Source organism: Hylobates moloch, unplaced genomic scaffold, assembly GCF_009828535.3.
Source record: "Hylobates moloch isolate HMO894 unplaced genomic scaffold, HMol_V3 SCAFFOLD_16, whole genome shotgun sequence".
Taxonomy (NCBI): Eukaryota; Metazoa; Chordata; class Mammalia; order Primates; family Hylobatidae; genus Hylobates; species Hylobates moloch.
Window position 1 is genome coordinate 39,561,050 of NW_026652291.1, and position 18,251 is coordinate 39,579,300.

At 40.8% G+C, this 18,251-nt stretch overlaps 1 pseudogene; it reads left to right on the plus strand.

The window, feature by feature from the left end:
- Positions 1 to 1,327: 1,327 nt before the first annotated feature.
- On the plus strand, positions 1,328 to 4,021 carry LOC116484662 (ferritin heavy chain-like; annotated as a pseudogene).
- Positions 4,022 to 18,251: the final 14,230 nt, after the last annotated feature.

Genomic DNA, 18,251 nt, shown 5'->3' on the forward strand with positions numbered 1-18,251 from the left:
ATCTCCTGACCTTGTGATCCGCCTGCTTCAGCCTCCCAAAGTGCTGGGATTACAGGCGTGAGCCCCCACACCCAGCCAGGACTCAGTAAACTTTTTCCATTGGTGGCTGGGGAATAAATATCTTAGACTTTGAGAGCCATACTGTTGTGGTTTCAACTATTCAACTCTGCCATTTTAGTGTGAATGCAACCATAGACAATGTGTAAGCAAATGTATGTGGCTGCAGTCCAATAAAATTTTAATCATAAAAGGATGCAGTGAACTAGACTGACCGTGAGCTGTGTTTGTTTGTGAGTCAGATTTGGCCACAGGAGGTAGTTTGACCATCCCTGGTTTATAACAACTGGTCTCACAGAAAAGAAATGAGGGCGATTAATTCTGGGACTCCTGCTTGTCTTACTGCCATATTGCTTGCCTATTGGTGAGAAGCTGAGGTTATAAAACTCTCTCCTCCCTGATATGCTTTTCTTCCTATTCTCCTCCAAACACTGATAAATCAAAGCCCATGGTACTTGGCTTACAGTACACAGCGACTAAGTTTGTTCAATGAAAAAATTCCACATATACAGACATTTAAGTTTGGTCTTAAAGATCACCAGAGACCAACCCCTGCAAACCAACAGCATTTCAAACTTAAAGTAAGAGGAAGCCATTTTCTGCCTGGGTGTTTTCTGCCTGCTCTGAGAGGCAGCCTACTCCCTGGTGAGGCAGCCTCCTGTGCTAAACCACCAGGGATCAGCTACAGAAAAGCATTTCTGAGGCTGTACAGGATGTTTTCCGGTACGTGTTCGGGAAACCCTCACTTCTGTCTCCTAGTTGTCTATTACTGCACACTTCTGCAGCTGCTGAGTAATGCTCGCTCCTGGAGACATCATCCCAGCACAGCGGGCTCCCAACGACAGCTGCTGCTGACAGCCAGGGAAACACAGTCAAAATCCTAGAAACACACACTTGACCTGGATTGAGGGCAGCAGCTTCTGGATTCATTCCTCTGCTAATTTCTTTTCTTTTCTTTTGGAGACAGGGTCTTGCTCTGTCACCCAGACTGGAGTGCCATGGCACAATCATGGCTCACTGCAGCCTCGACCTCCTAGGCTCAAGCAATCCTCCCACCTCAGCCTCCCAAGTAGCTAGGACTACAGGTATGTACTACCATGCCTGGCTAACTTTTGTATTTTCTGTAGAGAGAGGATTTTTCCATGTTGCCTAAGCTGGTCATCTCTGCTAATTTCTAATTTCTTAAAGTGAAACTAGATTCTCTGGATTTCCCGTTCTGTGGAGAAGGCTCCTTGGGAAGTAGGGGGCACTTCCTCACACTTTGGTGGCTATGGCTAAGGTGGCCAGAGGACTGGTTTCATCATCACTGTTCTTAGGTCTTGACAGCCAGTTCCAGAAGGTTGGAATCCTGGAAAAACCCCTGGACAGATTTTGTTCCAGAGCCAGGGGGCCATGGTCCAGTCCAGATAAAGGATGGAGTCTATTATGTTTCTTAAATTGCAATATTTGCAGTAAGCCGTTGTAACCCCGCATTGGGCACAAAATGTTAAAAGGAAAAAGGAAGAAAGAAATAGAAGACAGAAAAGTAGGTGGAGGGGAAAGGACCAGAAAATCTAAATATAAACCAAAAAGATAAGTCTGTCCTATGAATTTTCATATCCAGTATACTCATTCAACAAATATTTATTTTAATTAACATTTTTAAAATGGAAATGTAATACATTCACATAGTCAAAATTTCAAATAAAGGTAAATAATGAAAGAGAAGCCTTCCTCTCACCTGAGCCCCTAGGGAAACACTGTGTATTCTTCCAGAGATATTCCCAGAATTGACAAACCTATTAAAATAATTTCTTTCTTTCTTTTTTTTTTTTTTTTTTTTGACAGAGTTTCACTCTTGTCACCCAGGCTAGAGTGCAATAGTGCAACCTCGGCTCACTGCAACCTCTGCCTCCTGGGTTCAATCTATTCTCCAGCCTCAGCCTCCCGAGTAGCTGGGATTACACACACATTCTATACCTGTGTAACCATTAAAAAAAACATGAGTTCACACTGATACGTCTGATTCTAGTCCAACAACACAAAGCTTATTCCAGTATTTCTCCTTTCCTTATTTGTGGCTTCCTTCACCAACAGTGAGAAACCCGGTTCTCATTATCTATACTTATTTGTTACTAGTATAAACATAAAGTAGTTACAGAACTGCTCACCTATGCCCCATGTGCAGGTTCTTGTGTCTTTTGTCATATAAGATCTAGTCAAAGTAACTGTTTTTTCAAAATGACGTAGGTCAGTTCTTTCCTTCCCCATCCTCTTCAATGTTTTTCATTTTTTTAAAAAATTCGCAGCCGGGCACAGTGGCTTATGCCTGTAATCCCAGCACTTTGGGAGGCCGAGGCAGGTGGATCACCTGAGGTCAGGAGTTCGAGACCAGCCTGACCAATATGCTGAAATCCTGTCTCTACTAAAAATACAAAAATTAGCCGGGTGTGGTGGCACGTGCTGTAGTCCCAGCTACTTGGGAGGCTGAGGCAGGGGAATCGCTTGAGATGGAGGTTGCGAGATCACACCATTGCACTCCAGCCTGGGCAACAAGAGTGAAACTCTGTCAAAAAAAAAAAAAAAGAAAGAAAAAAATTCGCTTGTTCTGGTTTTTATTTCATTTTGATTCTTCTTACATCCTGTTTGCTTTGAAGTGTTTGTTTATGTTTGGGGATATGTGTAAGATGCTGATTCTAAGAGTCAAGGCTATACAAAACGGTGTACTCAACAATATATCTAGACGTTCTTCACTGGGAGTCGCCGAGGTTTCCTGCTTCAACGGTGTTTGGATGTAACACAGTGCTGGTCCTCCACCCCCACCCCCCACCCCACCCCTGCGGCTCACAGTCAGCCCTCTGCCGCCTCCTCACCGAGCCCTCAGACAGCTCCAAGGCCCCCACTGCTCCAGTGCCACACAGCCACTGCCACCTCTCCTTAGCCTCCATGTCGACTACATCCCCCTTGCTGGTGAGCCACCACTACCATACTGTTGGAGGGTCTTGACTGGGAGTCATCCAGATTCTTGGCATTTTGAACAAAGAATTGGACAAAATGCACAAGCAAAGCAACTAAAGGATGAAGCAAGGAAAGGGCAGATTTACTGAAACAAAAGTACACTCCACAGAGAGCGGGAGCCGGCTGAGCAAGCCATTCGAGAGCGCTGGTTACAGAATTTTCTGGGGTTTAAATACTCTCTAGAGTTTTCCCATTGGTTACTTGGTTACACCCTATGTAAATGAAGATTTGGCCCATTTCGAGTCTGATTGGTTGTGGGAGGGGACCAGCAGCTGAAGTGAAGTTACAGAGGTACTTTCTATTTTTCATCTGCAAGGCAGCACAAAGAGAGTAGCCTCTGATCTTTTTGATACTTGGGCATGGGGAGGTGGGGTTTTCCTTTTGATTCAGTTCTAGGACATCAGTGCAAATTGGCCTTAGGTTCCCAGCCTCCAGACCCTATTCTCCTGCCTCACCACCAGAACACAGAGGCTGCCATCAACTGCCAGCTCAACCTGGAGCTCTACACCTCCTATCTCTTCCTGTCCGTATCTTACTACGTTGACTGCGATGATGTGGCTTTGAAGAACTTTTCCAGGTACTTTCTTCACCAATCTCATGAGGAGAGGGAACATGCTGAGACACTGAAGATGCTGCAGAACCAGCAAGGTGGCTGAATCTTCCTTCAGGATATCAAGAAACCATACTGTAATGACTGGGAGAGCAGGCTGAATGCAATGGAGGGTGCATTACACTTGACAAAAAAAGTGAATCAGTTGCTACTGGAACTGCACAAACTGGACACTGACAAAAATGACCACCACTGTGTTACTTCATTGAGACACATTACCTGAATGAGCAGGTGAAATCCATCAAAGAATTGGGTGACCATGTGACCAACTCACACAAGATGGGAGCCCCTTAATCTGGCTTGGCAGACTATCTCTTTGACAAGCTCACCCTGGGACAGAGCAATAATGAGAGCTAAGCTTTAGGCTAATTTTCCCATAACCATGGGTGACTTCCTTGGTCACCAAGGCAGTGCATGCATGTTGGGGTTTCCTTTACCTTTTCTATAAGTTGTACCAAAACATCCACTTAAGTTCTTTGATTTGTACTATCCCTTCAAATAAAGACATTTGGTACACCCCCACCCCCCCAAAAAAAGTCACTCCTCTTCATCACTATCAGCACAGCCCCATTCCCATTACTTCCTACCCATCCCTAAGATAATCTCATTTATCCTTCCTGAATTTTTTTTGTGTAAACAAGCAGCTATGTGTGTTTTATCCTTTTTTTCTTATATAAGGAATGGCATACTATAGATATTCTTTTGTTCTTTCCTTTTTTTCTTTTAACAGTATATTCTGGAAATCATTCCAAATTGGTTCTTATAGATCGTCTTTATTCTTCTATATAGCTATACAATGCTCCATTTTGTAGATGTCATGTAGTTTATTCAATCATTTCTCTATGTATGGGCATTTAGGTTGTTCCCAATACTTTGCAATTCTAAACAATGCTGCAACAAATAAACGTGTACATATGCATTGTGTTAGTTTATTTGCATTGCTTAAAAGGAATACTGTAGACTGGGTAATTTATGAAGAAAAAAGATTTATTTGGCTCATGGTTCCACAGGCTGAACATGAAGCCTAGTGCCACATCTGCTTTGGTGAGGGCCTAAGGAAGCTTACAATCATGTTGGAAGGTGAGGGGAAGCCAATGTGTCACATGGTGAGAGAGAGAGCAAGAGAGAGAGGAAGAAGGTGCCAGGCTCTTTTAAACAACCATATCTTACATGAACTCACAGAGTGAGAACTAACTCATTACTGTGAGGACTGCATCAAGCCATTCATGAGTGATCCGTCTCCATGACCCAAAAACCTTCCACTAGGCCCACCTCCAACACTGGAGGGCACATTTCAACATGATATTTGGAAGGTACAAAACATCTAACGTATATAATAAATGTTTGTGCTCTTGGAGTTATGTCTTCCAGGTGTTTCCTAGAAGTAGGATTGCTGAATCAAAAGTAAGTGAATATGTTGTTTTGATGGTATTGCCAAATTTTTCTCCAAAACAGTTAGTATATTTTTAAATATTCTGTGTGACAAAATACAAAGTATACATAAAGCACTTTTGCTGCATTCCAAAGTACAATGGCTGCCTTGAAGAAAAGCATTTGTGCAAATATTTGAGTTGGGAGCTAAACTATCAATTTTTTAAAATGACACAGCAGTTTTTAATTGAAAAAACAAACTGACATCAGCAATAGTTATTCAGACTTAGGAATCTGGCAGATATTTTCTCAAACATTAACAAAGTAAGCCTGGAAAAAAAAAGACAGTATTTGTTGCCAATTATGAAATCTGAGCTTTCACATGAAAATTAGAATTTTTGAAAACTGGTCCCACTACTATGAGTTTTCCAAAACTTAAAGAATCTTCAGATGAGATGGTGGCAATTTTAACTGTTGGGATTTTTTTTATGTTGCATAATAAAATATGTCAACATTCAGAAGATATGTATAACTCATGAGCCAACATATTCAAAATGACCAATGCATAATGTTATAAAATCATATTTAAGTAAAAGATCCACTCAAAGAGCAAGACAGACAAAACTATATGGTTTCAGATTCCACATTCAAAAAATTCTTAAGAAACTACTATTTATCAAATTCTGGCATAATATCAAAGAAGAATGCCCACAATTACCTGCAAAATCTATTAAACTACTCCCTTCTCCAACTGCATAATTGCATGAAACTAGATTTCCTTCAGATACTTCAACCAAACCAAAGTATTACAACACATCAATGCAAAATCCAATGTAAATTCAACTATCTTCTCTTAAACCACACATTAAAGACATGTAAAACAATGCCACTCTTCTAATTAATTTCTTATTTTGGAAACTACAGTTATTTTTCATGAAAATATGTAACTTATTGTTGTAAGACTAAGACAGTTCATATTGCTTCTATAACAAAATACCATAAGTTAGGTAGCATATAAAAACAGAAACATTTGTCTGATTTCTGGAGACTGAGAAGTCCGAGATCAAGGTGCTGGGAGATTCAGTGTCTGGTGAAGAGTTGCTTTCTGGTTCATACATGGTGTCTTATTCCCTGAGTCCTCACATGGGGGAAGAGGCAAGGGAGCTCCCTTAAGCCCTTTTATAAGGGCATTAATCTGATTCATGAGGGCTCTGCGCTCATGACCTAGTCATCTTCCAAATGCCTCATCTAATACCATCACCTTGGGGGTTAGCATTCTAACGTGAATTTTGGGGTAGGGGGACAAACATTCAGACCATAGCACTAATGTTACAGTAATGGTTTTCTTATCATCATTTTTGTTCCTGTTTATTTGTTTTATTATGCTAAAATATATATAACAGAAAAGTTGCCATTTTAAGAATTTGTTTTGTTTTGTTTTCTTTTTTATTATTATACTTTGAGTTCTAGGGTACATGTGCACAACATGCAGGTTTGTTACATAGGTATACATGTGCCATGTTGGTTTGCTGCACCCATCAACTCACAATTTACATTAGGTATTTCTCCCAATGCTAGCTCTCGCCCAGCTCCCCACCCCCAACCGGCCCCAGTGTGTGACGTTCTCCACCCTATGTCCATGTGTCCTCATTGTTCAACTCCCACCTGTGAGTGAGAACATGCGGTGTTTGGTTTTCTGTCCTATGATAGCTTGCTTAGAATGATGGTTTCCAGCTTCATCTATGTCCCTGCAAAGGACACGAACTCTTTCTTTTTTATGGCTGTGTAGTACTCCATGGTGTATATGTGCCACATTTTCTTAATCCAGTCTATCATTGATGGACATCTGGGTTGGTTCCAAGTCTTTGCTATTGTGAATAGTGCTGCAATAAACATACGTGTGCATGTGTCTTTATCGGAGAATGATTTATAATACTTTGGGTATATGCCCAGTAATGGGATTGCTGGGTCAAATGGTAGTTCTAGTTCTAGATCCTTGAGGAATCGCCACACTGTCTTCCACAATGGTTAAACTAATTTACACTCCCACCAACAGTCTAATAGCCTTCCTATTTCTCCACATCCTCTCCAGCATCTGTTGTTTCCTGACATTTTAATGATCGCCATTCTAACTGGCATGAGATGGTATCTCATTGTGGTTTTGATTTGCATTTCTCTGATGAGCAGTGATGATGAGCATTTTTGCATATGTCTATTGGCTGCATAAATGTCTTCTTTTGAGAAGTGTCTATTCATATCCTTTGCCCACTTTTTGATGGGGTTGTTTTTTTCTTGTAAATTTGTTTAAGTTCTTTGTAGATTCTGGATATTAGCCCTTTGTCAGATCAGTAGATTGCAAAAATTTTCTCCCATTCTGTAGGTTGCCTGTTCACTCTGATGGTAGTTTCTTTTGCTGTGCAGGAGCCCTTTAGTTTAATTAGATCCCATTTGTCTATTTTGGCTTTTGTTGCCATTGCTTTTGGTGTTTTAGTCATGAAGTCTTTGCCCATGCCTATGTCCTGAATGGTATTGCCTAGGTTTTCTTCTAGGTTTTTTATGGTTTTAGGTCTTACATTTAAGTCTTTAATCCATCTTAATTTTTGTATATGGTGTAAGGAAGGGATCCAGTTTCAGCTTTCTAAATATGGCTAGCCCATTTTCCCAGCACCATTTATTAAATAGGGAATCATTTCCCCATTGCTTGTTTTTGTCAGGTTTGTCAAAGATCAGATGGTTGTAGATGTGTGGTGTTATTTCTGAGGCCTCTGTTCTGTTCCATTGGTCTATATATCTGTTTTGGTACCAGTACCATGCTGTTTTGGTTACTGTAGCCTTGTAGTATAGTTTGAAGTCAGGTAGTGTGATGCCTACAGCTGTGTTCTTTTTGCTTAGGATTGTCTTGGCTCTGCGGGCTCTTTTTTGGTTCCATATGAACTTTAAAGTAGTTTTTTCCAGTTATGTGAAGAAAGTCAGTGGTAGCTTGATGGGGATAACATTGAATCTATAAATTACTTTGGGCAGTATGGCCATTTTCACGATATTGATTCTTCCTATCCATGAGCATGGAATGTTCTTCCATTTGTTTGTGTCCTCTTTTATTTCATTGAGCAGTGGTTTGTAGTTCTCCTTGAAGAGGTCCTTCACATCCCTTGTAAGTTGGATTCCTGGGTATTTTATTTTCTTTGTAGTAATTGTGAATGGGAGTTCACTCATGATGTGGCTCTCTGTTTGTCTATTATTGGTGTATAGGAATGCTTGTGATTTTTGCACACTGATTTTGTATCCTGAGACTGCTGAAGTTGCTTATCAGCTTAAGCAAATTTTGGGCTGAGAAGATGGGGTTTTCTAAATACACAATCATGTCATGCAAACAGGGACAATTTGACTTCCTCTTTTCCTAATTGAATACCCTTTATTTCTTTCTCTTGCCTGAATGCCCAAGCCAGAACTCCAACACTATGTTGAATAGGAGTGGTGAGAGGGCATCCTTGTCTTGCACCAGTTTTCAAAGGGAATGCTTCCAATTTTTGCCCATTCAGTATAATATTGGCTGTGGGTTTGTCATAAATAGCTCTTATTTTGAAATACATTTCATCAATACCTAGTTTACTGAGAGTTTTTAGCATGAAGGGGCTGTTTAATTTTGTTGAAGGCCTTTTCTGTATCTATTGAAATAATCATTTGGTTTTTGTCGTTGGTTCTGTTTATGTGATGGATTACATTTATTGATTTGTGTATGTCGAAACAGCCTTGCATCCCAGGGATGAAACCAACTTGATCATGGTGGATAAGCTTTTTGATGTGCTGCTGGATTTGGTTTGCCAGTACTTTATTGAGGATTTTTGCATTGATGTTCATCAGGGATATTGGCCTAAAATTCCCTTTTTTTATTGTGTCTCTACCAGGCTTTGCTATCAGGATGATGCTAGCCTTATAAAATGAGTTAGGAAGGATTCCTTCTTTTTCTATTGATGGAAATAGTTTCAGAAGGAATGGTACCAGCTCCTCTTTGTACTCTGGTAGAATTTGGCTGTGAATCCATCTGATCCTGGACTTTTTTTGGTTGGTAGGCTATTAATTATTGCCTCAATTTCAGAACCTGTTATTGGTCTATTCAGAGATTCAGCTTCCTCCTGGTTTAGTCTTGGGAGGGTGTATGTGTCCAGGAATTTATCCATTTCTTCTAGATTTTCTACTTTATTTGCATAGAGGTGTTTATAGTATTCTCTGATGATAGTTTGTATTTCTGTGGGATCGGTGGTGATATCCCCTTTATCATTTTTTATTGCATCCATTTGATTCTTCTCTCTTTTCTTCTTTATTAGTCTTGCTAGCAGTCTATCAATTTTGCTGATCTTTTCAAAAAACAAGCTCCTGGATTCATTGATTTTTTGAAAGGTTTTTGTGTCTCTATCTCTTTCAGTTCTACTCTGATCTTTGTTATTTCTTGCCTTCTGCTAGCTTTTGAATTTGTTTTCTCTTGCTTCCTAGTTCTTTTAATTGTGATGTTAGAGTGTCAATTTTAGATCTTTCCTGCTTTCTTTGATGGGTATTTAGTGCTATAAATTTCCCTCTACACACTGCTTTAAATGTGTCCCAGAGATTGTGCTACATTGTGTCTTTGTTCTCATTGGTTTCAAAGAACATCTTTATTTCTGCCTTCATTTCGTTATGTACCCAGTAGTCATTCAGGAGCAGGTTGTTCAGTTTCCATGTAGTTGAGCGGTTTTGAGTGAGTTTCTTAATCCTGAGTTATAATTTGATTGCACTGTGGTCTAAGAGACAGTTTGTTGTGATTTCTGGTCTTTTACATTTGATGAGGAGCGTTTTACTACCAATTATGTGGTCAGTTTTAGAATAAGTGTGATGTGGTGCTGAGAAGAATGTATATTCTGTTGATTTGGGGTGTGGAGTTCTGTGGATGTCTATTAGGTCTGCTTGGTCCAGAGCTGAGTTCAAGTCCTGGATATCCTTGTTAACCTACTGTCTCATTGATCTGTCTAATATTGACAGAGGGCTGTTAAAATCTCCCATTATTATTGTGTGGGAGTCTAAGTCTCTTTTAGGTCTCTAAGAACTTGCTTTATGAATCTTGGTGCTCCTGTATTGGGTGCATATATACTTAGGATAGTTAGCTCTTCTTGTTGAATTGATCCCTTTACCATTATGGAATGGATTTCTTTGTCTCTTTTGATCTTTGTTGGTTTAAAGTCTGTTTTATCAGAGACTAGGATTGCAACCCCTGCTTTTTTTGCTTTCCATTTACTTGGTAGATCTTCCTCCATTCCTTTATTTTGAGCCTATCTGTGTCTTTGCACATGAAATGGGTCTCCTGAACACAGCACTCAAATGGGTCTTGACTCTTTATCCAATTTGCCAGTCTGTGTCTTTTAATTGGAGCATTTAGCCCATTTACATTTAAGGTTAATATTGTTATGTTTGAATTTAATTCTATGATTATGATGCTAGCTGGTTATTTTGCCCATTAATTGATGCAGTTTCTTCATAGTATTGATGGTCTTTACCATTTGGCATGTTTTTGCAGTGTCTGGTACCAGTTGTTCCTTTCCATGTTTATTGCTTCCTTCAGCAGCTCTTGTAAGGCAGGCCTGGTGGTGACAAAATCTCTCAGCATTTGCTTGTCTGTAAAGGATTTTATTTCTCCTTCACTTATGAAGCTTAGTTTGGCTGGATATGACATTCTAGGTTGAAAATTCTTTCCTTTAAGAATATTGAATATTGGCCCCCACTCTCTTCTGGCTTGTAGGGTTTCTGCCAACAGATCCGCCTTTAGTCTAATGGGCTTCCCTTTGTGGATAACCTGACCTTTCTCTCTGGCTGCCCTTAACATTTTTTCCTTCATTTCAACCTTGGTGACTCTGACAGTTATGGGTCTTGGGCTTGCTCTTCCCGAGGAGTATCTTTGTGGTCTTCTCTGTATTTCCTGAATTTGAATGTTGACCTGCCTTGCTAGGTTAGGGAAGTTCTCCTGGATAGTATCCTGAAGAGTGTTTTCTAACTTGGTTCCATTCTCCCCATCATTTTCCAGTACACCAATCAAACTTATATTTGGTCTTTTCACATAGTCCCACATTTCTTGGAGGCTTTGTTTCTTTCCACTCTTTTTTCTCTAACCTTGTCTTCTCACTTTATTTCATTAATTAGATCTTCAATCATTGATATCCTTTCTTCCACTTGATTGAATCGGCTATTGAAGCTTGCGCATGCATCACAAAGTTCTCGCAGCATAGTTTTCAGCTCCATCAGGTCATTTAAGGTCTTCTCTACACTGTTTATTCTAGTTAGCCATTCATCTAACCTTTTTTCAAGATTTTTAGCTTCCTTGCGATGGGTTAGAACATGCTCCTTCAGCTCGGAGAAGTTTGTTATTACCGACCTTCTGAAGCCTCCTTCTGTCAACTCATCAAACTCATTCTCCATCCAGTTTTATTTCCTTACTGGTGAGGAGCTGCGATCCTTTGGAGAAGAGGTGCTCTGTTTTTTGGAATTTTCAGATTTTCTGCTCTGGTTTCTCCCCATCTTTGTGGTTTTATCTAGCTTTGGTCTTTGATGTTGGTGACCTACAGATGGGGTTTTGCTGTGGATGTCCTTTTTGTTGATGTTGATGCTCTTCCTTTCTGTTTGTTCGTTTTCCTTCTAACAGTCAGACCCCTCAGCTGCAGGTCTGTTGGAGTTTGCTGGAGGTCCACTCCAGACCCTGTTTGCCTGGGTATCACCAGTGGAGGCTGCAGAATAGCAAATATTGCTGCCTGATCCTTCCTCTGGAAGCTTTGTCCCAGAGGGGCATCCACCTGTTTGAGGTGTCTCTCGGCCCCTACTGGGAGCTGTTTCCCAGTCAGGCTACACAGGGGTCAGGGACCCACTTGAGGAGGCAGTCTCTCTGTTCTCAGAGCTAAAACACCATGCTGAGACAACCACTGCTCTCTTCAGAGCTGTCAGACAGGGATGTTTAAGTCTGCAGAAGCTGTCTGCTGCCTTTTGTCCTACTATGCCCTACCCCCAGAGGTGGAATCTATAGAGGCAGTAGGCCTTGCTAAGCTGTGGTGGGCTCCACCCAGTTCATGCTTCCAGGCCTCTTTGTTTACACTGGGAGATACTCAAGCCTCAGCAATGGCAGACGCCCCTACCCCCAGCCAGCTGCAGCATCGCAGGTCGATCTCAGACTGCTGCGCTTGTAGTGAGCAAGGTTCCATGGGCATGGGACCTGCCGAGCCAGGCATGGGAGGGAATCGCCTGGTCTGCCGGTTGCTAAGACCACGAGCAAAGTGCATTATTTGGACAGGAGTGTACTGTTTCTCAAGGTACAGTCTGTCATGGCTTCCCTTGGCTAGGAAAGGGAAATCCCCCGACCCCTTGTGCCCCACCCTGCTTCAGCTCACCCTTCATGGGCTGCACCCACTGTCCAACCAGTCCCAGTGAGATGAACCAGGTACCTCATTTGGAAATGCAGAAATCATCTGTCTTCTGCATTGATCTCACTGGGAGCTACAAACCGGAGCTGTTCCAATTCAGCCATCTTGGAAGTGACTCCCTTTTTTTTTATTGTTTTTGAGATGGAGTGTCACTCTGTCACCCAGGCTGGAGTGCAGCAGCACGATCTCAGCTCACTGCAACCTCCGCCTCCTGGGTTCAAGCAATTCTCCTGCCTCAGCCTCCCGAATAGCTGGGACTACAGGCATGTGCCCCCATGCCCAGCTAATGTTTTTTGTATTTTTAGTAGAGATGGGGTTTCACCATGTTAGCCAGGATGGTCTCGATCCCATTTTAAGAATTTTTAAGTGTGCAATTCAGTGGTGTCTAATTATATCACCACAAACAAAAACACTATGTTCTTGAAGCAGTAACTCCCATTCCTTCCCTCCCCTAAGCCCTGGAAACCTTTAATCTACTTTCTGTCTCTATGAATTTGCCTATTCTAGACATTTCATATAATGTAACTGTACAATATTTGTCCTTTTGTATCTGGTTTATTTCACCTAGCATACTGTTTTTCAGAGTTATCCATGTTGTAGCAGAAGTTCATTCTCGTTTATGGCTGAATAATATTCCATTATATGTATATACCACATTTTGATGGTATTTAGCATTGCGTTGATGGACATTTGTGTTGTTCACTCCTTTTGGCTATTGTGGAAAATGCTGCAATAAACATTGGTGCACAAGCATGTGTTTGTGTTCCCACTTTCTATGAGTGGAATTGCTGGATTATACAGTAATTCTAGATTTACCATATATCCAATACTTTTTTGAAGTATTAATGTTATTTCTAATGAATCAAGAAATATTTTTAGATTTTCATTTTAATTTCTAATGCACTAAACACTGATAGGTATAACCCATATAAACAAAAGGTATTTGGGCTTCCCAATAATGTTTAACAGTGTAAAGGGGTTCCGAGAGCAAAAAGTTTTGAGAACACTGCTATATAGCAATGAAACTTAGCAAATTAGTTTTGCCAGCAACATGAATGAATCTCACAAATATAGTGTTGAGTGAAGGAAGCAACTTATAATAAAGTTCAGGACAGCCGTAACTGCAAAATTTTCAGATGAATATATAGGTGGTAAAACCCTGACGAAAAGGCTAGATGGAATTAGCACAGTATCAAGATAGTGATTCTCTCTGGAAATAAGAAAGGGGCCACAATCAGGCAAAGACACGTGGATGAACTGGAGGATGCTCACAATTTCTTAGTCTATTCCCTGCATGATAGTTACATGGATGGTCATTTATTAAAAGCTGTTCTTTACTTTTCATTTTATATGCTTTTCATTATGTGTGTATGTGTTTTCACAATTTCACAATTAATTTTAAATGAATTAATTTATAATTAAGTTCACAATTAAACAGGTTAACAGAAAGAAAATTATTTGGAGAATGGTAACCCTAAAGAGAGATAACGGTGCCAGAAACAGAGTAATTTCGGCAGTAATGGAGAGAAAGACACAGAGAATAGAATTACCATGATGGGCTTTGACCATAGCCTGGGACTAGGGAAAGGGCCTACCTTCCCTGCACACTTTAAGCCCTTCTATACTAGAAAAAAATTAAGGGCCAGATCTCAAAAAAGTGGTGAAACATAGTAAGTCAGCAATATCTTCTATACCACCATATTTAGTCAGTTACATTTCCTCTGCAGCATCCTCTTTTACTGAACTTATTTTTCCGATTACATATCAGTACCTAATTAAAAAAAATTTTTTGTTTTTGTACACCATGATGAAATGGGATATAAGTCCCATGAAGGCTTGGCCCAAATCTCCCCTCTTCTCAGTGATCCTCCAATTGCTTAACACAGTACTATCACCTACTAAACAGCAACGGGACCTTTACAGATTCTAGGCACTTTCACTTTTTTTTTTTAATATTCCACTCCATATCAAATCAAAGATAGTAAAATGTACCTATGGCCCACATTTAATATAACTCTTTTGCTGTAAAATTTGTGTGATTTTTAGAATTTTTATACTTTTGAGCCTTGTCTGTGAAAGACTTTGAAATGGACCAAAACAAACAAACAGAAAGACGAGAGTATATCTTCAATGGAAATCTATATATTGTCTAAAGCACACCCCTTTAGGTTTTCTGCTCTATGGGGTTTTCACCTTTCATAGTCTTTGAGCTATTTTACAACTCTGTAAATTGTAGATAGCTGGTGGCAATGCAAATCATTCTGGTCTATCAACATGAAAACACATTTTGTTAGGTGGGGAGACAATTGATTTCCCCTCCCCCTCTCACTATGGAAAAAGCAGATTTTACATTTATTTGTAAATTCATGTAAGCGTAACCTACATGTAACTCCAAGTTCAGGACACATTGCCCCAAAATATGCCACCCACCTTGGCATACTGAGTATTCGCAGCTGAAGGAATTTGAGAAATAGAATGTGCAGAAAGGTCTCTCTGACTTTCCCCTGGCCTTCTCCCATGAAGGAGATCATAAACCTCTCACGTGAGAGGTGCCCTCCCTACATCCGGAGGAAAGAAGCATCCTTACCTCTGAAGATGGAGGGACATAGAGAGGAACGTGAGTGAACAGGCCTTGCTAAGTTTCCCCTGATTTACTCATTCCCTTTGTCCTACCACATTCTTCTACAACTTTCCCCTCTTCATCAAACCTGGCATCAAAACACAGGTTTAACTGTTTCTTTGGAGTTTTCTTTCCTTAAGAAGTCCCCAGTGTTACAAAAAACTTGTATTAAATAGATATGTTAGCATTTCTGCTGTTCCTGCCTTTTGTTACAAGGGCCCCAGCCTACAACTCTAAGACCAGCAGAAGGAAAAACCATTTTTTCTCCCCTGCATGCCTGCACCTGTCTCTGCTCTTTGAAATCTCTTTTGAGTCCATTGTAACATCATACTATTTCTCTTATTAAATAAAATTATTGACATGTTCATTTTATATTTGTATGTTATGCTTACCTTTTTTTAAAAAAATTGTTTTTTAGCAGCTTTAGACATCTTCCAGCGATGTGCAGAGTGGACTCACCTGACAGACCAAGAGAAACTGCACTCCCAGAGAAGAGAAATGCATCTCCAGGAAGCTGAAGCCCCAGTATGTAAATTCTTGGCTCCTGGAGAGGAACCTGAGGTAGTGTGATAGTTAATATTGAGTGTCAGCTTGACTGGATTGAAAGATGCAAAGTATTGTTCCTGGGTGTGTCACTGAGGCTGTTGCCAAAGGAGATTAACACTTGAGTCAGTGGACTGGGAGAGGCAGACCCACTCTCAATCTGGGTGGGCACCATCTAATCAGCAGCCAGCAAAGCTCGGATAAAAGCAGGCAGAGGAATGTGGAAGGGCTAGACTGGCTGAGTCTACTGGGCTTCATCTTTCTTCATGCTAGATGCTTCTTGCCCTCGAACATGGGACTCCAAGTTCCTCAGCTTTTGGACTCTTGGACTTAGACCAGTGGTTTGCCAGGGGCTGTCGGTGTTTGGTCACAGACTGAAGGCTCTGAAGGCTGCACTGTCGGTTTCTCTACTTTTTTTTTTTTTTTGAGAGGGAGTCTCTCTCTCTCTCACCAGGCTGGAGTGCAGTGGCATGACCTCGGCTCCCTGCAACCTCCACCACCCAGGTTCAAGTGATTCTCCTGCCCCAGCCTCCCGAGAAGCTGGGACTACAGGCACGCGCCACGGGGTTTCACCATGGTGGCCAGGATGGTCTTGACCGCTTGACCTCGTGATCCGCCCACCTCAGCCTCCCAAAGTGTTGGGATTACAGGCGTGAGCCACTGCACCCTGCCGGCTTCCCTACTTTTGATGTTTGGGGACTCGGACAGGCTTCCTTGCTGCTCAGCTTGCAGATGGCCTACTGTGGGACTTCACCTTGTGATCATGTGAGTCAACTCTCCTTAATAAACTCCCTTTCATATATACATATATCCTATTAGTCCTGCCCTCTAGAGAACACTGACTAGTATGGGTAGCAATAAAACATTGTTGACTGTTTCTCTCGGGTTTTTTTCCCCATCTCCACCAATTCTGTGTCTTGTTTTGTTTTATTTCATTTCATTTGTTTCTTTTGCATATGGCTGAGAAGTCATCCCCCAGTGGTGGCAACAATGAGCGGGAATTTGGTTTTACAGTCTGATCATTTAATAGTTTCTATAAATGGATTAATATGTTATATAAATCTGTTTTCTGTTAAATAAAAAGATGACAGAGAATCTGGTTGATTAGTCTTATTTGTTTATCAATTTGTCTATTTTGAGCTCAAAGACGTTTGTGCCCATCGGGAAGGAGAGTAGCCCTTTGATATATGTACCAGTGAGTTTTTGTGTTTCTGTGCCTTCTATCTCTTAACCTGAGGCTAAAACTGTAGAATTGAAGCTCTAAGCTCCTTTGTGGCTAGACATCTATTTCTGTAATTCAAGCCTTTACCTCTTGTTGTGTGAGTATAAAATCTTTTCCTACCTCGAGAGAGTATGAATAAATTAAATTTTGGTTTCTTAAGCTCTATTCTGATTGACTTAAAGACATAAATAAGTGCTTTTATAAATTGACTATTCCTAAAATTTTAATAAACTGAGATTGGATTTCTAATACTTTAAATGTACTAAACTAAAATATGCTTGCAGAAACAAATTCAGAAACCCTTTAAGAATCCAAGTAATTTTTTTTTTTTGAAACAGGGTCTTGCTCTGTCCCTCAGGCTGGAGTGCAGTGGCACAACCATGGCTCACTCCAGTCTCACCCCTGGGTTCAAGTGATCTTCCCATCTCAGCCTCCTGAGTACCTGGGACTACAGGTGCATGCCAACTACACTCAGATTTTGTTTTTTAAATTTTTAGTAAAAACAGGTCTCTCTATGTTACTTAGACTGGTCTCGAACTCCTGACCTCAAGCCAGCGTCCTGCCTCAACTTCCCAAAATGCTAGGATTATAGGCAGGAGCCACCCTGCCCACCTTCCACCTTTTTTTTTTTTCTTTGAGAAACAGGGTCCTGTTCGGTCATCCAGGTTGGAGTTCAGTGACACAATCATAGCTCACTGCAGCCGTGAACACCTGAGCTCAAGCCATCCTTCCATTTTGGCCTCCCGAAGCACTGAGATTATGGGTGTGAGTCACTGCACCCTGCCCAAGCTCACATAATTACAGCAAATCTTTGGCAAATAAGACTGCAGAAAGTTCCCAATTTACCATGGTTTGATTTAGGGTTTTTCAACTTTACAATGGTGCAAAAGTGATATTCATTCAGTACACTCCTCAGTTTCAATGGGGTTACATCCAGATAAACTCATTCCAAATTGAAAATACTGGCTGGGTGCTGTGGCTCACACCTATAATCCCAGCACTTTGGGAGGCCGAGGTGGGCAGATTGTTTGAGCCCTGGAGTTCAAAGCTAGCCTGGGCAACATGGCCAAACCCCGTATCTACAAAAAATATGAAAATTAGCCAGGCATGGTGGCATGCCCCTGTAGTCCCAGCTACTCAAGAGGCTAAGGTGGAAGGATCCATTGAGCCCAGGAGGCCAAGGCTGCAGTGAGATGATTGCACCACTGCACTCAGCCTGGGCAACAGAGCAAGACCCTGTCTAAAAAAAAAAAAAAGAAAGAAAAAGAAAATACCATAAATTGAAAGTGTTTTTGGCTTACAATACTTTCAATTTACAATGGGTTTATTAACACATAACTCCATCATAAGTCAAGGAGCATTTGTAGTTTAATATGTTTGGTTTAATAAAACAGTTAT